General features: G+C 43.6%; 1 long non-coding RNA gene across 2 annotated transcripts; it reads left to right on the plus strand.

Annotated features, from left to right (window-relative positions):
* Positions 1-15,443: 15,443 nt before the first annotated feature.
* Positions 15,444-16,889, plus strand: LOC124698863. Of its 2 annotated transcripts, XR_007001148.1 has the most exons (4): positions 15,444-15,685; positions 15,779-15,856; positions 16,097-16,160; positions 16,655-16,889. It is a non-coding gene; the product is annotated as an uncharacterized LOC124698863 (long non-coding RNA). The 2 variants fall into 2 exon arrangements; XR_007001147.1 differs by lacking the exon at positions 16,655-16,889 and having other exon boundaries at positions 15,447-15,685; positions 16,097-16,582.
* The last annotated feature ends 421 nt before the right edge of the window (positions 16,890-17,310 follow it).

A 17,310-nucleotide genomic window follows, 5' to 3' on the forward strand; every position in this document is an offset into this window, starting at 1 on the left:
GAGTTTCCAGTGGTTCAGTATGCTGACGATACTATTCTGTTGCTTGCTGCTGAAATGGATCAAGTGCTTGCACTAAAGGATATTCTGCATAAGTTTGGACTGTCTACTGGCCTAAAAGTGAACTTCCAGAAATCTCAAATTGTACCCCTCAATGTAGAGGACTATGTTACTACTCAGTTGGCTGAGGCTTTGGGAACTACTAAACCCTCTATCCAGGATCTAATGCCTATTGTTCATGGGTTGGAGAGGAGACTTACTGCCACATCTATATTTCTATCTCAAGGTGCAAGGCTCCAGCTCATTTCATCTGCTTTATGCTCGATGCCTTTACATTTCTTGTTGTCTCTTAAATTGCCACCAGGTTTGGTAACCCAATTGGACAGAATTTTGAGGCAATGTCTATGGAGGGACAAGGATCAACCAAAGCCTTCTCTTGCGGCTTGGCATATGGTTTGCAAACCAAGGGAAAATGGGGGCCTTGGTATTGTCAATTTTCAGAAGAAGAATAATGCACTGCTTCTGAAACATCTAGACAAGTTTTATAATAAATGTGATACACCTTGGGTGCAGCTCATCTGGAATAGTTATTATACTCATTATGTAACTCATTCTGCTAGGCCCTGTGGTTCTTTTTGGTGGAGGGATATTTTGCAATTGTCTGGGAATTTTACTGAAGTCACTACTATTGAGCCTGGAACTGGTGATTCTTTTCTGTTCTGGAATGATAAGTGGAAGTTCATGGATTCAGCACAGCCTTTGGCCTCTAGGTTTCCGAGATTATTCTCTTTTGTACTTGATAAGTATATGTCTGCTGCTGATGTTTTTTCCATGGAGGATTTCTCCCAGCTTTTTTACCGACCATTATCTGCAGAAGCTTACCAAGAATATTGTCAGGTTCAACAAGGTTTGATATCTCAGCTGCTTTCAGGCAGGCCTGATATTTGGAAATATACATGGGGAGATAAATATTATCCTGCAAAGTTCTATGCACATCTGCATGCGCATATAGTTGTCCCTGCTGTCTTTCGCTGGTTATGGAAGTCGGCCTGTATAATGAAGACGAAGATGTTTGCATGGTTGCTACTCAATGTTAGATTGAACACCAGGGACTTGTTGGTTAGGAGAAACTGGACTGTCTCAGATGATAGGCATTGTGTGCTCTGCCCTACACATGCTTATGAGGATAGACTGCATCTCTTCTTTACATGTAACTTCAGTCATCGGATCTAGAATCACCTTCAGATTGATTGGTCCAGGGGTGCTGACTTGCAAACGGCTGTTTCTGAGGCTAGGAGCGGATTTGCTAAACCTTTTTTCATGGAAGTCATGATCACGGCCTGTTGGCATATATGGAAGCAGCGGAATGGGCGCATATTTGATAATGAAAGGCCTACCTTTGCGAGGTGGAAATGTAATTTTGTACATGATATTACTTTGTTACAACATAGGATCAAGGTTGAGCATAGAGATAGTCTTCTGACTTGGGTACATAGCTTACCTTGATTAGGATTTTTTCTTCTTTTTTACAGGTAGGTAGGTGAGACCTTTCCCCCCTTTCTTCCAACATCTTGTTGTATCTCTTTGTTCCTGTTTTTTTAATAAAATGAAATAACCGTGGGGCTGTTGCCTCATAGTCAAGCTTCAAAAAAAATTTAGTATAGATCGGAGGGAGTAGCAAAATAGCTTGAAATCTCAAAATATTCCCAGTGTCATGTTTGGCTGGGGTCAGCTACTCCAGTGCCCAGCATAGTGAGATGGCGATGAAGGTTCTCCGCAGGGTTAGCTGACCTAGATGCCCCTGCTCTGTCCATGAATCTTCCCTCAAAAGACTGGAATTACTAATTTCGGAGTAGCTAGGTGGTGCTTTTATAGAAATCGCAGGCGGTGTTAGTACAAGTCTGCCGCAAGCAACTCTTCGAAACAGTTCACGGGCCATCGAATACGGTAGAATTTTACAAAATTATTTCCTTTCCTCGGAAGAATACACGAAATGGCCTACGGGCGAAACTATTTCAGTCCCCTAACTGGTTTAGGGGATTGAAATAGTTTCGCCTGGAGGTCATTTAGAGCATTCTTCTAAGGAAAATGGTTTATTTATCAAATTCATGCGGCTATGGCGGATGGACTTTCTTCTTCAACACTCGACATGGCCGTGACTGACAAAAGGATAGAGGAATTGATAGATGAGTACTGACTGGGGTACTGATAGGACAACTCTACTGTAGGGGCTTGTACCACTCTGCCTCGTGCGTGAGCAATCTCACTCGTATCCAGTGGAAGCCCATACTGAGATTTGCTACTGGGTCCACAGTCAACATCACCATAAAAGGTGATACATGTCTCCCGCTTCATCCAAATAGGTTAGGCGCGCTCTGCCTCTCTCCACTCGTGATATTCTCTAGACGAAAGCTCGATAGATGTTGCATCAATGAGGTGGGAGCCACATAGGGGGTTTCATTTAAGGTGGGATGCACCTTCGCAACTAGATGAGCCCGTATTTTTTCAAAAAAATCATATATATCCTTCACCACGGCAGTATATATTCAGCATAACTAGCTGTTTTTGAAGAAAACACTATACCTCTTTACGCTTTCGTCCATCTCTACGGCGTGGTTCGTGCGACGATGTAGCACTCGAGAGAGGAGAAGAGCATCCAGCCGTTGCACGGCAGGTTCTCTCCTCTTCCGTCGTCGGGCCGAGGAGAGCAGATAGCCTGTGAAGACCGGAGTCAGCGGAGGGTGCAAGAAGCCTCGGCGGCGTCATCAACGCCGATGCGTGGACTGAGCTTACACTTAGGTCCATAGCTGCACCGATCTACCACACGCCGCCGACTCAAGGTATACAACCATGTCCTGCCGCCCATCGATCAGCATAGTTGCGCTGATCTTTTCTTACGATTGTATTTCTCTGGTAATGGGACATGTAATCTCTTGTTATATATGTGGGCTCGCTAGATCAATTGAATCATGCGTACTTTTTATTGTTTTGTCTATACTTCAGTACTGCATCATATTATTACTCATATAATTAAGGTTAGATTCGAAGTCAAATATCTATATTGTTTGAAAAGCTTATGTAAGTTTCTTACTATATGCAGAGATATATATATACATGGACGATCACGACCGTGAAACAATGCCTCGACGTGGATCAGTTCTAGCACGTCGTTGTTGTGGTGCTTCGGTACACTGCACCAAGTACTTTTTTGTTATTAACAGTGTTTCGTTAAGTGTGACCGAAGTTCCACAAAGGTGATGAAATTAAATTCCAGTCACACACAGCACGAAGGCAAAACCTCTTGCGTGGACATGCTACTTAATCACGTACGTATAATTATTATTACTTCAATCCCATCTAAATTTAATTCGTTCTTAATCTTGCGTGTTATTTTTTGTTGTTGTTGTTGAAGCATACTTAAAGCGGTGCGTGAGGAAGATGCACTGGGGATTGTGTTTAGCTGTGACTGCTAATGGGGTTTCAAACCCGACCCCAAACCAGTAAAGCGAGGCCTCAACATAAGACATAAAGCAGGCTTACCAAGTCTTCAGTTGATTTTCATTCACATTGTACATTTTCTTTCTCTTCCTTTGTAGGAGAGACTTGTTTTATTGAGAACGGGCTTGAGAAGTCTTCAGGTGATTTTCATTCACAATGTACATTTTCTTTCTCTACTTTGTTGGAGAGACTTGTTTATTGAGATGCATTTTGCCGAGGTTTAATGAGCAGTCAAACGCTACAAAACCGAAATCAGCTAAACGACATCTAAGTGTGGCTGATGCTAAACACATAAAATGGGCATGCACTTTGTACAAGCCTCAATTGATTTTCATCCACAACGGGGGAATAAGGATCAAGAGAGGGAGGATACGGCTAGGTTCCTCCCTCTTATGCATGTGTGGTGGTTTATATATGGTTTTGCGGGTGCGGGGGGTGGCGACCTATAGTGGAGAGACGAGTAGGGAGGGATGGGCGACCAACGTATCATTTGAATATGTAAATATTTGAGCAGCACAGTTAATTATATCAGAATATCCAACAAAAATTTAAGTTAATTTGTTTCAAATTTAGAAAAAATCCTTATCATGGGGATTCAAGGGCCCACATTGATGCACATTGTTATTGAAAGGATCCCTGAGTGATTGCCCTAGATTTGCCGCAGCCCGTTGTTGCTGATATCCCCAAATAACATCATCCACACCAACCTTCTAACAAATAGGGAGCATATATGCTCCCTTTCCCTCTATCGTCTACCACACCTTCCAAAATATTTGTTACGACGGGGGAAAGAAGGAGGGAGGGAGGGAGGAGACGGGGCTGGAAGTGGCCAAATGAACTTAATTTTTATGGATGGTGCACACCTGGTGCCCAATACTCCTCCTGTACTAAAACGCGTGCTCTACAAGATCTCGGGTGTGGCTCGTACTATATATAAAGGGCATGTTCGGCCCAATACAGCTGCACAAGCTTCCTTTCCTTTGTTCCTCATCTATAAGTTCATTTCAACTCGTCTCCTAGGTGTTGCTATGGCGGCGGTGGCGGCTACGGTGTTGCATGTTGTGGTGTTGTTGGGTCCGGAGCTGGCGTCGACAGGGAACGTCGTCCGGATTTATCCCAACGGCAGTCATGTCCTTTTGTTCGATGCTGGTACTGCTCTTCTCAACGTGATATTCTTGGATCTAGGCTTGTATCGCTTGCGCTGGGTGGCCAAGGCAGGCATGCTCTGTACGCCAAAGTCAGGTACCTGGCAGATGCTGCATCTCTCCATTGCCACGTCTACCTTGTTGGCGACACTCTGCTAGTATGCGTAAGGGTGCACGAGTCTTGTATGCGCAACCCCAAACGGCCTCTGATTGGGCCTATCGTGCAGCTTATCTAGTCATCGACTTTGCGACTCTGTCGTGCTGCGTGTGTTGTGGTGTGTGCGCCGCATTTCTACGTAGGTGTTTATCTCTCTGTGGTGTCTAATCTTCTTCATAGTTAACCTCTAGGGTTTTCGTTGTGTCGAATCCACGCTGCGGTTTCCGTTCTCCCTGTAGCAGACATATTATTAGTACTCCATATTATGTTGTAGTGTTTTTTTTGTATAAAGCCATTCTTGTCCAGCCCGATGTGTATTGCGCAAGATATATGAATGGAGAGTACTGTATTTCCAGATCTTATGCGTGATTTTTATAAACCAATCTCACTTTATTTCTGATTACAATATGCGTGGGTATCTTATGTAATATATACTTCGTCTTTTCTCTCCTCTCACCAGGAAACAATCCGCCGATGCTACTCCCGTTCACAAGCAATGGCGGAGACCGGCGGGAGGTGGTGGTTGTGGTGGCTACGGCGGGGACCAGCACGGTGTCGCCGCCCCGCTCATCGATTGATTCAATATTCATTGTAGTCCTTGCTTTTCTCGATACTATAAGCTAGTCTCTAGCCTAGGACCTCTGCCAAATTCTTGACCAATAACACCCACGATTTTTCTTGTCGTATCGACTCACAGCTGGCCACAATGAATTTCTGAACATGCATGTGACCCGTAATAATTAGAGTTTACAATGAAGCATACTCTAAGCAGAGACATGAATACATGTCGCGTCGCATTATACTATGCTTGGCGCGAGACCAACGGAGCCACCCTTGTTTGTTGTCGATAGAGAGAGAGGGGATAGGGAGAGAGAGAGAGTAACAAAAAAACCTGTGAAAAGGTTCTACTACCTTGAACATACTTTGACCAAAGAATAAGGCGCACGTGCATTCCAAGACAAACTTTGACATAACAAATTGAGCAACAAAAAATCGTAATTATATTTGATGTAATTTATATCGTCGGATTCATATAACTTTCTAATGATGCTAATTTTAAACTGACAATCTTTGTATATTTAGAGTAATTTTTAGTCAAAGAAAAAATATGCAAAAACCCATAACACCAATATTTGGTGCAGTTGTTGCACAAAACCCAGAAACAAAACACTAGCTACAGCAAACCTCTCTTTTTGGTGTAGTGAGTTGCAGTTAGCCCAAACAAAATGATTTAGACCATTACATACTACCACCACCCCAAATCTTAAGGCTATTTTTTTGAAAACTCAAACCAAGTAAAATTTGACCAAACTATTAGAGCAATCTATCAACAAATATAATATTTTGTAGATACCATACGAAAATATATTTCATTAATGATATTATTTTTGTATTATGTAAGTTAATAATTTTTGTTGATGCCATACGAAAATATATCGCATCCCCGGATATTTGATTTGCCCAAGGAGGACATGTTTTTCCCTAAAACCCTATATTTGGGGTGTTTGGGTGGAACTCACCATGGTCTACCCCAGATAATTCATTTACATCCCATGGGTAATAGTGTGTGGCATGCAATGGTACACCCGTGTGTTAAGTGTGGCCTCACCCTGGCATCCCCATCTACTTGATTTGCCCAAGGAGGGTATGTTTTGCCCTAAAAGTCTATTTCTAGGGTGTCTACTAGGAGCAACTCACCATGGTTTACCCCATATAATTCATGTATATCCCATGGGTAGCAGTGTGGGGCATGCAAGGGTGTACCGATGTGCCAAGTGTGGCCTCACCCTGCCATCCCCAGCCAGTTTCTTTGCCCAAAGTAGGGCATGTTTTAGCTTAAAACCCTGTATTTGCGGTTCCTGGGTGCAACTCACCATGGTCTACCCCATATAATTCATGTAGTTCCCATGGGTAGCAGTGTGGGGCATGCAATGGTGCACCCATGTGCCAAGTGTGGCCTCACCCTAGCATCTCCAGCTACTTGACTTGCCCAAGGAGGTCATGTTTGGGCCTAAAACCCTATATTTGGTGTGTCTGGGTGCAACTCACCATGGTCTACGCAAGATGATTCATGCAGATTCCATCGGTAGCAGTGTGGGGCATGCAACTAATGGTGCACCCTGATACGTCTCCAACGTATCTATAATTTCTGATGTTCCATGCTAGTTTTATGACAATACCTACATGTTTTGTTCATACTTTATGATGTTTTTATGCGTTTTCTGGAACTAACCTATTAACAAGATGCCGAAGCGCCAGTTCCTGTTTTCTGCTGTTTTTGGTTTCAGATATCCTACAAAGGAAATATTCTTGGAATTGGACGAAATCAACGCCCACGATCTTATTTTCCACGGAACCTTAGAGAGCCAGAGAGGGACCAGAGGGGAGCCCTGGGGGCCCCACCCCACATGGCGGCGCGGCCAAGGGGGGGGGGGCGCCAGCCTATGGGGGGGCCACCCCCTGGCTCCTCCGAGGCTGCCCTTCCGCCTATATATTCTCTCCGCCTCGAAAACCCTAATAAAATAAGCCACGATACGAGAAAAGTTCCAGAGCCGCCGCCATCGCGAAGCCAAGTTCGGGGGACAGAATCTCTGTTCCGGCACGCCGCCGGGACGGGGAATTGCCCCCGGAAGCCATCTCCATCGACACCACCACCATCTTCATCGCCGCTGCTGTCTCCTATGATGAGGAGGGAGTAGTTCTCCCCCGAGGCTGAGGGCTCTACCGGTAGCTATGTGGTTAATCTCTCTCCCATGTACTTCAATACAATGATCTCATGAGCTTCCTTACATGATTGAGATCCATATGATGAGCTTTGTAATCTAGATGTCGTTATGCTATTCAAGTGGATTTTACTTATGTGATCTCCGGAGACTCCTTGTCCCACGTGTGTAAAGGTGACAGTGTGTGCACCATGTGGGTCTCTTAGGCTATATTTCACAGAATACTTGTTCACTGGGTTATGATTTGAGGTTGATGTCTCTATGAAATTGTGGTGTGTTAGTACCTCCTATGAATGCTCACAGTGACAGCGTGGGGTGTTTATTAGTACTCGGGAATACATCTTTAAGGTTTGCTTTGCAGCCCTACACGGTGAATTAGTGCTCGTTATCCCGCCAGAGAGTAATTCAGAATAGCATAGTGAAGTGCTTATTTATATTCAATTATGATTGCAATGTTGAGAGTGTCCACTAGTGAAAGTAGGATCCCTAGGCCTTGTTTCTAAGCATTGAAACACCGTTTCCAACAAGTTCTGCTACATGTTTGCTCGCTGCCATCTTTATTTCAGATTGCAATTACTACTTACAATCATCCATTATACTTGTATTTCACTATCTCTTCGCCGAACTAGTGCACCTATACATCTGACAAGTGTATTGGGTGTGTTGGGGACACAAGAGACTTCTTGTATCGTAATTGCGGGTTGCTTGAGAGGGATATCTTTGACCTCTACCTCCCCGAGTTCGATAAACCTTGGGTGATTCACTTAAGGGAAACTTGCTGCTGTTCTACAAACCTCTGCTCTTGGAGGCCCAACACTGTCTACGGGAATAGAAGCGTGCGTAGACATCAAGCTATTTTCTGGCGCCGTTGCCGGGGAGGTAAGGTAAAAGGTATTCACATCCTCCGACTACTAAGCTATTTCCTAGCACTGTTGTCGGTGTGTGAGTGCTCGAAGCTATCTCCTTTAGATCCTGCAATTATATCTTTTTGTTTCTTGTTTTCACGAGTTAGGCTTAATGTAAAACAACAACAAAATGAGAGATCTTTATGAACTTTATCTTGAATTAGGACATGTTGTGTTTGAAGAGAGAATTAAAAAAACCCATGGAACTTTATATGCATGCTAATGGGAATGTTATTAGTATGAATGCTTTGAACACCATTGTTGCTAATGCTATGGAAAATTTTAAGCTTGGGGAGGTCAGTTTTGATGAAGATAATATTTTTAGTCCCCCAAGTTTTGAGGAGAAAATTTACTTTGATGATACTTTGCCTCCTATTTATGATGATTACAATGATGAATATGATATTTTCAGTCCACCTACTATTGAGGAGAAAATTAATTATGATTACAATATGCCTCCTATATATGATGATTATGGTGATGAGAATAATGATAGCTATTTTACTGAATTTTCTCCCACTACAATTAATAGTAGGGATTTCTATTTTCGTGCCCTCGGTTCCTTAGTTGTGCTCAGTTTTCCCCAGCCCCTTAGTTGTTCCTCAGTTTTCCCCAAGCCTTTGTCTAAAACCCGCGGAAAGAGCTCAGACGGAAGAAATCCGTTTATTTGAACGTTCCGTGCTGACGTGTGGGGCCGCGTCATGTGGGGTTGGTAGGAAGGGACCGTGTGGGACAGCACGAGACCGTGTTTGGTTGTACGTGAGAGCTGGGTTTTGTCTCTCTCGGCCCAAATTGGCATTTTTAACATCACCTTTTCCCCTCTTTCTCTCTCTGTCTTTTTCACCAAATTAGTATCAAGTCTAGAGAAGCTTCTATTTCTGTCTTTCTTCAATTATTTATGCCTTTTGGCCCTCGTTTTTCCCCAATATGGCAGCAAATCTAGTAGCAAATCTAGAAGCTATTATATGATAAATTCACAGCAGCATAATCAGAAAACTAAGTATAATACATAGGTAAACTGCATACAGCAGCCAAAAGCAGCCAATAACATTGTTAATGTTCACGACAAACTAAGCTGAAAAAAATACAAGACGCACGCAATGTATGGCCAACAAGAAGATTAGGATACCCCAGGATGAATGAATTTGTTATTCATTCCTCATATATTTCTCCGTCGCTCCAGCCGTGCATTATCCCAAGGAAATATTCATTGAACTCCAGCCGTCTGCTGTGTGCGGCCAATACATCCTCCAAACATTATGGCCTTTGTTCATTTCTCAGACTGTAGCTTCCTAATCTATGAACATATTGTGGCGACTCATCCCAGGAATTTTTATCATGAAAGTACTCTCTGGAATAACCCAAATCCACGTAGTAGATGCAGCCAGGTCGAAGAGTCGGGTGCACTATGGTGTCGACGGAGATACACCGGATATAATGCACGAACAAGGCATGAATGCCAATGTTACTGACCGGATGGAGAGAGCGGATCTGAGTGTCCACACGGTACACCACATGCGTGTTTTTCATCAACACAAGCAGCAGATCACCATCCGACTTCACAAGGTAGAATTTGTCACATCCAAGTTCTGGAAATGAAATTTGTGTCTCTATCTTGACACTGCTCGCGCGCTGCTGCTTCTGTACATTGGTGCACACTATTCTTCCGGACTCAAAATTGTCCGAAGCTATTGCATACAGTTCACCATTGAACGGGGTAATGCAACGCATACTATGGTTCTTGATCGAAAATCTTCCTTCTCCCCAACCATCTTCATATATATCCTTAGTTGGAGTGCTCTCATCGACCCAACCAAGTTCCTCCGGGTAATGTCCGCAAGCGAAGACCATAGTCGGGGAGTTGATTGCAGCGACTGAATCCAGAAAAACAGTTGGCATCTGCGCCTCAAACATAGTGTTCGATGTCTTTGTGAGTGGGTTCGAAGCCGTATCTTGTGCGGCGGGTTCTTCTGGGCAAGCACGATGACGCCACGGGAAAAGCCGACGAAGTAGAATCTAAAATATATTGATGAAGATAACATTCATCACTAAGATTGAAAATAAGAATAGATTAACCCTATAGATATGGAGGAATTTGAACCTTGCACGAACTGCAAATAGATCTATGGTGACGTAGCGGGATGTGCCGAGATGGAGGAAGGTGAACTCAGCGGCGCGTGGAAGGGCGTGGTCTAGTATGATCCATTTGTGCAGGTGCACGTCGGGATCAGGTAAACCTGAGCGCCAATTTCTACAGACTTGCCTCATAGCAGAGTAGGTGTCCACGTACTCCTCATTCGCCAATAAGCATTCGCCGATCTTGTGAAGTGGTCCGTCAGCCGTGAGACAGGCCCAGTTCACAGAGGCGCCGCGCTTGGATGCGCCGTCCTCGGAGGCGACGGGCTCGGAGGCGACGGGCTGGGAGGCGACGGGCTCGGGGGCGATGGCCGCCGGCGCATTCTTCTTCTCCATCGCCGGCAGGGGAGCGCTCGTACGGCGGTTGGGGTTTTTTGGAGAAGTTGATGGGACGTGAGAGGGGTGGTTTCGTGCGTGAGCGAGAATGAGACGTACTGTGTGCAGAGGGAGGGAGAGAGGGGCTTACGCGTCCTAAATGCGACCCGCGTCCTATGCGTCCACTATTGCACGTCTGCACCGCGACACGCGTCAACAATGGCACGTCTTCCACTTCTGCACCGCAACACGGTCCTCGAGTCGAACCCTGGAAATTTAGATATACTCAGGTATACCCTCGAGTCATATACTAGTATTTTTGGTGTGCTCAGTTTTCGCCTTGAGTGCTAATACTGGCTAGTGCAATATACTCAGTTTTACCCTCAAGTGGCTGGTCAACAGAGAGTCAACAAATGGGATTAACTAGTTAAATGAGTTATTTAATGTGCAAAAAATTCTGAAAAAGAGTGGCACTTACTCATGGAGTCTTTAGCACAAATTGCCACTTCTCAAATCATAGATAAATCATAGATAAATCATAGATAAATCAAGTTTTACCACAAATTGCCACTTCTCAAATCACCTAGTAGCTATGAAGGTGCATGGTTTTCCACAATAAGCCCTACCCAAAACAGCTTTCCCCAAAACATACTTTGTCTGAATGAGGCCATAATTTTCACACTCATGTATATTTGTATTGCAAGTAGTTTGAGTTAGGCCAAGATGGGTTTCATTGTACCAAACACGCATTTTCCATTTTTTAAATCTCATATTTGAATCCCTTAGTCTGTTTACTACTCACTTGCCCTTGGTTTCTTGATACTACTCAGTTTTGCCCTCTCCCTTCACAAATTCTCACAGACGCCCAACATTGCCCTGATTGGTCTAGCCGATGTCACGCGGATCGTGCCCGCCGACCGTTGATCGTAGGATTTAACGGGCAGGATAACCCCTATCTCTCTCTCTCTGGTCGGGGCCACCACCCTCTCTCTCTCTGTCGGCGGTTAGCTTCCACCCTCTATGTATGCTTAAGGGCGGTTACCCAGTACGCTAAAGTTTGGTTTTCTGCATTATTTTTCACGAGCTAAATTATAAACTCTTTTAGGCATTATTTTCACGCAAAATATGATACACCATCACCAATTTGTTGTAGCCATTACTTTTCACGCAAAAAATGATACACCATCACGAATTTGTTTAACCATTATTTTTCACGCAAAAAAAAATGATACACCATCACCAATTTGTTGTAGCCATTACTTTTCACGCAAAAAATGATACACCATCACCAATTTGTTTAGCCATTACTTTTCACGCAAAAAATGATACACCATCACCATTTCTTTTAGCCATTACTTTTCACGCAAAAAAATGATACACCATCACCCATTTCTTGTAGCCATTATTTTTCACGCAAAAAATGATACACCATCACCCATTTCTTGTAGCCATTATTTTTCACACAAAAAATGATACACCATCACCCATTTCTTGTAGCCATTACTTTTGACGCAAAAAATGATGAACAATCAGCGATTTCTTGTAGCCATTACGGTAAAATGATAAACTATCACGAATTACCATTTCTTTTAAGCATTACTTTTCACGGTAAATTGATAAACTAAATCACGAAGTTCCATTTCCGTCAAAATAGTCCGCATTACTTTTTTGTTGAGATATATACCCCCACAACGGTCATCTCCTCCTTAAATTATTGTGTAAACCCCCACAACGGTCACCTCCTCCTTAATTTATTGTGTAAACCCCTACAACGGTCATCTCTCCCTTATAAACACCCACAACGGCCATCCCTTGTGTCAATAGGTTCTGCCTCTCTCTTCTTCGTTCACATACACGTGATCATCCATTGCCATGGCTTCCACGTCTCGGACGCGGACCGGAAGGGGAAGGGGAAGGGGAAGGGGAAGGGGCGGCCGGGGTGGTGGATCATCATCATTGCCACCACCACCATCGTCAACACTGCCATTGATCATAGAGGAGTTCTTCATCATCATCTACGAAGACCCTTTGGTCAAGAAGGTACGTATGCGTTCACACATATATGATGCATGTGATTAATTATGGGCATGTTCTAAAAAACCTTTAATTTCAAACGATCGGTGCTCGATCTCTTTGCAGGCACTCCCAAAAAAGTTTGCGGACTATCTTGACGGCCAGGAGCCAGCTAAGGTGTATCTGCGAGCAGCTGACTGCGGTCCTCGTCTCTGGACCGTGGAGGTCCTATTTGACGGACAAGGCCGGATGTATCTCGACAAGGGCTGGGAGAATTTCGCCACCGCGCACGGTGTGGATTTCGGCTGCTACGTACACTTCAAATATGAAGGCGATGATGTGCTCACAGTGAAGGTGTTCGACGGAACAATGTGTAGGAAGTACTACTACTCAGACGACGAAGATACTGACGATGAAAGTGACGACGACGTGAAGCCATGCATCCATCCCCTTTAGATAAGGGGATTATGACCAAGAATATATATGTAGCTTCATATGCATCTATTTAGAGATCTACTAGCTATTTTCTATATATTTAGAGATCTAGCTATTTTCTATATATTATGCACAATGTTTAGCATAAGAGTCACTTTAGATTAAGCTACGAAAATAGTCACCTGCCATGGGCTGAGGCGGCTCCACAGAGCGGCTCTATATTATATTCTCTAAATAAATAGACAACCCCAGCGGTCATTGGCTGTGGAGGCCCCACAGAGCGGCAATATATGATTTTCTATAAATAAATAGACGACCCCACTGGTCATTGGCTGCGGCAACCCCACAGAGCGGCAAATATATGTCTTTTCCTGAAAAATTGACGACCCCACTGGTCATTGGCTGCGGCAGCCCCTCAGAGCGGCAATATATGACTTTTCCTGAAAAATAGATGACCCCACTGGTCAATGGCTGCGGCAGCCCTATAGAGCGGCCCCATTTGTCAGCACGAGACGGGTCAGAGAGGAACTGCCCTCTGTGTAGCCCCACCCGTCAGATTAACGGTAACGGTAAGGCCTCTGACCTGACGGCAACCCTCCCGTCCGAGCGTCTGCGAGGGGTTTCAAACTAGAGGGAGGGGAAAACTGAGGAAAAACTAACGAGCTGGGGAAAACTGAGCACAACTAAGGACCCGAGGGCACGAAAATAGAAATCCCTTAATAGTAATGACTATGCTTATGAGGAGAGTAATAATTTTATGCATGTGGCTCATGATAAGAATGTTTCATGTGATAGTTATATTGTTGAGTTTGTTCATGATGCTACTGGAAGTTATTATGAGAGAGGGAACATGTTTATATGCATCTTAATAATATTAAGTTTCCCCTCTTTATGTTGAGAATTTTGAAGTTACTCGTGTTTTATCTTCCTATGCTTGTCACTTTGTCCTTCATGAATTTATTTGTGTACAAGATTCCTTTTCATAGGAAGTGGGTTAGACTTAAATGTGTTTTGAATTTGCTTCTTGATGCTCTCTTTTGCTTCAACTCTTATTTTTCATGTGAGCATCATTAAAATTACTGAGCCCATCTTAATGGCTATAAAGAAAGCACTTCTTGGGAGATAACCCATGTTTTTATTTTACTACTGTTTTGTTGTGTCTTGGAAGTTGTTACTACTGTATCAACCTCTCCTTATCTTTACTTTATTGCATTGTTGTGCCAAGTAAAGTCTCTAATAGTTAAGTTGATACTAGATTTGGATTGCTGCGCAGAAACAGATTTCTACCTGTCACGAATTTGCGTAGATCTCTCTATAGAAGAACCAAAAAATCTGCCAATTTACGTGCGTGATCCTCAGATATGTACGCAACTTTCATTAGTTTTGAGCTTTTTCATCTGAGCCTGTTAAGTGCCTCTAAAAAATTCGTCTTTACGGACTGTTCTGTTTTGACAGATTCTGCCTTTTATTTCACATTGCCTCTTTTACTGTGTTGAGTGGATTTCTTTGTTCCATTAACTTTCAGTAGCTTTGGGTAATGTCCAGAAGTGTTAAGAAAGATTGTGTCCTTGCTGAACATGTGAATTTTTGATTATGCACTAACCCTCTAATGAGATTTTTTTGAGTTTGGTGTGGAGGAAGTTTTCAAGGATCAAGAGAGGAGGATGATATAATCCCAGGGGTATATATGATGCCCCCCAACGGGAGCCTCACAGCGATTTGAGATTCTTGACCATCGGATCTTAAATGGCAACGGATCTGGGTCGTTCATATTTTTCACCGTGCGGTATAAAAAAAGAATCCCGCTGTGAGAAACCCTAGCCGCCGCGCACCCTATCGCCTCGCCTTGCCTCGCGTCTCCTCTGGTCCTCCCCAATCCCCACGCCTCTTCCTCCTCCAATCCCGGTTCCCCTTCTCCTCCAGTATCCGTCAGGGCCGCTCCGCCTCCGTGGTTCCCCACAGCCACCACTGCCCCCTCGTCCTCTCCCAGTTTCTTTCTCCTGGAGGAGAATACAGGGATCGGCCACCGGAGCTCCGCCATCGAGCCCTCTCCTTCGTTGACCTCGGGCCATCACCGGCGCAGTCGCTGCCGGACCGTCCGCCCCACACCCCGTCACGCGTGTGAGCGCCCGCCTGCGGCCTGGCCTGGCTGTGGGGAGAGGGCCATCCCAGGGAGACAACGATGGCAACCGCGACCTCCCTAGCACGTCCATCCTTAATGGCCCAGGCAGTAGATCCTTGCTTCTCCTCTTCCTCTCCCACCTCCTCCCCATCAGATTTTAGTGCTTGATCTGCTTTACATCTGCAAAGGGATGTGGCCTTGAGCATATACGGGAGTTTGATTGATTTGGTTTTCTTTGGGTATGCTTTCTCTGGCTTCATGATGTTTTTGCCTGCCAGGTGTTTGGTGAATTGTCTACATGTGCTAATATGTTTTATGTTGTTATGGTGCAGGCTGTGTGTTCCATCTAGCTAAGATTTATGTATCTAATGTTTATGCTCCATCCAGCTATTTGCAATCTTGCAATTAAGGTACGAGCATGTTAAGAAGAGAGATTTCATATGATCTTCTGTTTCATGTACTTCTATCCAACTGTACCTGATTTTTAGTTTGTTGGGTGTTGTGCAGCTGTACTAAATAGGTTGTCATAAGAAAAGCCACATATTTTAGATTTAAAGTGAAAAGGCTTCATCTCTTGTGTCTATATATCAGATAGATGATGCAAGCGGTGTCGGTGTCATTTCTAAATAATATTTCTGGTTTTTGTGTAGGTTTGTGTAGAAACATCAATTATGTGCTTACCGGTGGCGTAAATGAACCAAGAAACATCAGTAGGTATGGCTTGAGTACATTTTACTCCAATTAAAATATTATTCATTGTTTGCTCTCTAGTGTGATTTGGTCTTATGGTCAAGTGTGACAATTGGGTGGTACCTTTTTGTCCTTTGCAAACATGTGTGTCAGCTAGAGAAACTAAAACATATTTCTTCAGTTTACATCAAATGCATGGATTTGATTATAAGCTTTTACATGATCTGTTTCATAAGTGTCCATGGTGGAGATGGTAGCTTTCTGATGTTTCAGGTCCGAATGTTGCTATTGAGATGTCATGGCTTGGCCTGATTGCCTTTTCATTAATATCAGAATGTTTCTATTGAGATTTGTATTGCCTGCAACTTTGATTTAATATTCTTTAGAAAATGCCAGCCTGTTCCATTGACACAATAAGCTCATAGTTTAAGGCTTGAAAACTGTAGTACTTCTGTCATCATGAGGTTCAGTTGTGGTGCTAGATGCCAGTATATGACACTCGATTCTATCTTCTGCAGATTAGCGGCTAATAAAAAAATGCTCAAGATTTTATGCTATCGATATTGATAGCTCTCCCTGGAGTGACAAAAGGCCAAAGCGAGTCATTCCAATTTAGGGTTATTGCTTTAGTACCTAAGGTGGATACTTATACTCACAGTGGTGCAGTCAAATGATTCTGGTTGGTAAGTGTTCGAATCCCTGAACAAGGATGCTCTTATCCTGTTATGTTTCTAGGTCCTCGTAAGAATTATATGTATACTAGCTAAGTGCCCGCGAGTAGCTGCTCAAGAGTTATATTCCATGAAATCGATGCTACAAAATACTGATTGGTAGCACAAAGTGTAGTGATGCATGTATTGCGGGATCAAGTGCAAAATATGTAAGCATCTTAACTGAGTGTACACAATTCGCTTACACTCTCAGATCATCAGAATTATCTATAAGCATAAATATTGCATTACCAATCCACCCGACTGGTGCGCCATTTGATAAAGCGATAGAACCAGTTTTGGTCAAAGAATTTCTCATATCCAAATAGATCTTCCAAACAAGGAAACTAAGTGAACATATGGAAAGCAATTATGTCGTCGTTTTATGCTGAAAAGCAGGACTTGCGGCGTTCAGTTTTTTCCCTCTTGGTCGGAAACTCGATCCGAGCGTTCAGGCTTGCGTG

The sequence above is a fragment of the Lolium rigidum genome, chromosome 3 (genome assembly GCF_022539505.1).
Source record: "Lolium rigidum isolate FL_2022 chromosome 3, APGP_CSIRO_Lrig_0.1, whole genome shotgun sequence".
NCBI classification, from domain to species: Eukaryota; Viridiplantae; Streptophyta; class Magnoliopsida; order Poales; family Poaceae; genus Lolium; species Lolium rigidum.